A 5,403-nucleotide genomic window follows, 5' to 3' on the forward strand; every position below is an offset into this window, starting at 1 on the left:
AAATGTGACTAAACACCTCCTTGTTTATTGTAAATGTGACTAAACACCTCCTTGTTTATTGTAAATGTGACTAAACACCTCCTTGTTTATTTTGAATGTGACTAAACACCTCTTTGTTTATTGTAAATGTGACTAAACACCTCCTTGTTTATTGTAAATGTGACTAAACACCTCCTTGTTTATTGTAAATGTGACTAAACACCTCTTTGTTTATTGTGAATGTGACTAAACACCTCCTTGTTTATTGTAAATGTGACTAAACACATCTTTGTTTATTGTAAATGTGACTAAACACCTCCTTGTTTATTGTAAATGTGACTAAACACCTCCTTGTTTATTGTAAATGTGACTAAACACCTCCTTGTTTATTGTAAATGTGACTAAACACCTCCTTGTTTATTGTAAATGTGACTAAACACCTCCTTGTTTATTGTAAATGTGACTGAACATCTCCTTGTTTATTGTAAATGTGACTAAACACCTCCTTGTTTATTGTAAATGTGACTAAACACCTCCTTGTTTATTTTGAATGTGACTAAACACCTCTTTGTTTATTGTAAATGTGACTAAACACCTCCTTGTTTATTGTAAATGTGACTAAACACCTCCTTGTTTATTGTAAATGTGACTAAACACCTCTTTGTTTATTGTAAATGTGACTAATCACCTCTTTGTTTATTGTAAATGTGACTAAACACCTCCCTGTTTATTGTAAATGTGACTAAACACCTCCTTGTTTATTGTAAATGTGACTAAACACCTCTTTGTTTATTGTGAATGTGACTAAACATCTCCTTGTTTATTGTAAATGTGACTAAACACCTCCTTGTTTATTGTGAATGTGACTAAACACCTTTGTTTATTGTGAATGTGACTAAACACCTCTTTGTTTATTGTAAATGTGACTAAACACCTCTTTGTTTATTGTAAATGTGACTAAACACCTCTTTGTTTATTGTGAATGTGACTAAACACCTCCTTGTTTATTGTAAATGTGACTAAACACCTCCTTGTTTATTGTAAATGTGACTAAACACCTCTTTGTTTATTGTAAATGTGACTAAACACCTCCTTGTTTCTTGTGCTTGTGACTAAACACCTCTTTGTTTATTGAAAATGTGACTAAACACGTCCTCGTTTATTGTAAATGTGACTAAACACCTCCTTGTTTATTGTAAATGTGACTAAACACCTCCTTGTTTATTGTAAATGTGACTAAACACCTCCTTGTTTATTGTAAATGTGACTAAACACCTCCTTGTTTATTGTAAATGTGACTAAACAACTCTTTGTTTATTGTAAATGTGACTAAACACCTCATTGTTTGTTGTGAATGTGACTAAACACCTCCTTGTTTATTGTAAATGTGACTAAACACCTCTTTGTTTATTGTAAATGTGACTAAACACCTCTTTGTTTATTGTAAATGTGACTAAACACCTCTTTGTTTATTGTAAATGTGACTAAACACCTCTTTGTTTATTGTAAATGTGACTAAACACCTCCTTGTTTATTGTGAATGTGACTAAACACCTCTTTGTTTATTGTAAATGTGACTAAACACCTCTTTGTTTATTGTAAATGCGACTAAACACCTCTTTGTTTATTGTAAATGTGACTAAACACCTCCTTGTTTATTGTGAATGTGACTAAACACCTCTTTGTTTATTGTAAATGTGACTAAACACCTCTTTGTTTATTGTGAATGTGACTAAACACCTTGTTTATTGTAAATGTGACTAAACACCTTGTTTATTGTAAATGTGACTAAACACCTCTTTGTTTATTGTGAATGTGATTAAACACCTCGTTTATTGTAAATGTGACTAAACACCTCCTTGTTTATTGTAAATGTGACTAAACACCTCTTTGTTTATTGTGAATGTGACTAAACACCTCTTTGTTTATTGTAAATGTGACCTAAACATCTCCTTGTTTATTGTAAATGTGACTAAACACCTCTTTGTTTATTGTAAATGTGACTAAACACCTCTTTGTTTATTGTGAATGTGACTAAACATCTCCTTGTTTATTGTAAATGTGACTAAACACCTCCTTGTTTATTGTAAATGTGACTAAACACCTCCTTGTTTATTGTAAATGTGACTAAACACCTCTTTGTTTATTGTAAATGTGACTAAACACCTCTTTGTTTATTGTGAATGTGACTAAATATCTCCTTGTTTATTGTAAATGTGACTAAACACCTTGTTTATTGTAAATGTGACTAAACACCTCTTTGTTTATTGTAAATGTGACTAAACACCTCTTTGTTTATTGTGAATGTGACTAAACATCTCCTTGTTTATTGTAAATGTGACTAAACACCTCCTTGTTTATTGTAAATGTGACTAAACACCTCCTTGTTTATTGTGAATGTGACTAAACACCTCTTTGTTTATTGTAAATGTGACTAAACATCTCCTTGTTTATTGTAAATGTGACTAAACACCTCCTTGTTTATTGTAAATGTGACTAAACACCTCCTTGTTTATTGTGAATGTGACTAAACACCTCTTTGTTTATTGTAAATGTGACTAAACATCTCCTTGTTTATTGTAAATGTGACTAAACACCTTGTTTATTGTAAATGTGACTAAACACCTCTTTGTTTATTGTAAATGTGACTAAACATCTCCTTGTTTATTGTAAATGTGACTAAACATCTTGTTTATTGTAAATGTGACTAAACTCCTCCTTGTTTATTGTAAATGTGACTAAACACCTCTTTGTTTATTGTAAATGTGACTAAACACCTCTTTGTTTATTGTGAATGTGACTAAACATCTCCTTGTTTATTGTAAATGTGACTAAACACCTCTTTGTTTATTGTGAATGTGACTAAACACCTCTTTGTTTAATGTAAATGTGACTAAACACCTCCTTGTTTATTGTAAATGTGACTAAACACCTCCTTGTTTATTGTAAATGTGACTAAACACCTCTTTGTTTATTGTAAATGTGACTAAACATCTCTTTGTTTATTGTGAATGTGACTAAACATCTCCTTGTTTATTGTAAATGTGACTAAACACCTCCTTGTTTATTGTAAATGTGACTAAACACCTCCTTGTTTATTGTAAATGTGACTAAACACCTCCTTGTTTATTGTAAATGTGACTAAACACCTCCTTGTTTATTGTGAATGTGACTAAACACCTCTTTGTTTATTGTAAATGTGACTAAACACCTCTTTGTTTATTGTAAATGTGACTAAACATCTCCTTGTTTATTGTAAATGTGACTAAACACCTCTTTGTTTATTGTGAATGTGACTAAACACCTCTTTGTTTATTGTAAATGTGACCTAAACATCTCCTTGTTTATTGTAAATGTGACTAAACACCTCTTTGTTTATTGTAAATGTGACTAAACACCTCTTTGTTTATTGTGAATGTGACTAAACATCTCCTTGTTTATTGTAAATGTGACTAAACACCTCTTTGTTTATTGTAAATGTGACTAAACATCTCTTTGTTTATTTTGAATGTGACTAAACATCTCCTTGTTTATTGTAAATGTGACTAAACACCTCCTTGTTTATTGTAAATGTGACTAAACACCTCCTTGTTTATTGTAAATGTGACTAAACACCTCCTTGTTTATTGTAAATGTGACTAAACACCTCCTTGTTTATTGTAAATGTGACTAAACACCTCCTTGTTTATTGTGAATGTGACTAAACACCTCTTTGTTTATTGTAAATGTGACTAAACATCTCCTTGTTTATTGTAAATGTGACTAAACACCTTGTTTATTGTAAATGTGACTAAACACCTCTTTGTTTATTGTAAATGTGACTAAACATCTCCTTGTTTATTGTAAATGTGACTAAACATCTTGTTTATTGTAAATGTGACTAAACACCTCCTTGTTTATTGTAAATGTGACTAAACACCTCTTTGTTTATTGTAAATGTGACTAAACACCTCTTTGTTTATTGTGAATGTGACTAAACATCTTGTTTATTGTAAATGTGACTAAACACCTCTTTGTTTATTGTGAATGTGACTAAACACCTCTTTGTTTAATGTAAATGTGACTAAACACCTCCTTGTTTATTGTAAATGTGACTAAACACCTCCTTGTTTATTGTAAATGTGACTAAACACCTCTTTGTTTATTGTAAATGTGACTAAACATCTCTTTGTTTATTGTGAATGTGACTAAACATCTCCTTGTTTATTGTAAATGTGACTAAACACCTCCTTGTTTATTGTAAATGTGACTAAACACCTCCTTGTTTATTGTGAATGTGACTAAACACCTCTTTGTTTATTGTAAATGTGACTAAACATCTCCTTGTTTATTGTAAATGTGACTAAACACCTCCTTGTTTATTGTAAATGTGACTAAACACCTCTTTGTTTATTGTGAATGTGACTAAACATCTCCTTGTTTATTGTAAATGTGACTAAACACCTCTTTGTTTATTGTGAATGTGACTAAACACCTCCTTGTTTATTGTAAATGTGACTAAACACCTCCTTGTTTATTGTAAATGTGACTAAACACCTCCTTGTTTATTGTAAATGTGACTAAACACCTCCTTGTTTATTGTAAATGTGACTAAACACCTCCTTGTTTATTGTGAATGTGACTAAACACCTCTTTGTTTATTGTAAATGTGACTAAACATCTCCTTGTTTATTGTAAATGTGACTAAACACCTCTTTGTTTATTGTGAATGTGACTAAACACCTCTTTGTTTATTGTAAATGTGACCTAAACATCTCCTTGTTTATTGTAAATGTGACTAAACACCTCTTTGTTTATTGTAAATGTGACTAAACACCTCTTTGTTTATTGTGAATGTGACTAAACATCTCCTTGTTTATTGTAAATGTGACTAAACACCTCTTTGTTTATTGTAAATGTGACTAAACATCTCTTTGTTTATTTTGAATGTGACTAAACATCTCCTTGTTTATTGTAAATGTGACTAAACACCTCCTTGTTTATTGTAAATGTGACTAAACACCTCCTTGTTTATTGTAAATGTGACTAAACACCTCCTTGTTTATTGTAAATGTGACTAAACACCTCCTTGTTTATTGTAAATGTGACTAAACACCTCCTTGTTTATTGTGAATGTGACTAAACACCTCTTTGTTTATTGTAAATGTGACTAAACATCTCCTTGTTTATTGTAAATGTGACTAAACACCTTGTTTATTGTAAATGTGACTAAACACCTCTTTGTTTATTGTAAATGTGACTAAACATCTCCTTGTTTATTGTAAATGTGACTAAACATCTTGTTTATTGTAAATGTGACTAAACACCTCTTTGTTTATTGTAAATGTGACTAAACACCTCTTTGTTTATTGTAAATGTGACTAAACACCTCTTTGTTTATTGTGAATGTGACTAAACATCTCCTTGTTTATTGTAAATGTGACT

This window comes from Nerophis ophidion, linkage group LG08, assembly GCF_033978795.1.
Source record: "Nerophis ophidion isolate RoL-2023_Sa linkage group LG08, RoL_Noph_v1.0, whole genome shotgun sequence".
Lineage (NCBI taxonomy): Eukaryota > Metazoa > Chordata > Actinopteri > Syngnathiformes > Syngnathidae > Nerophis > Nerophis ophidion.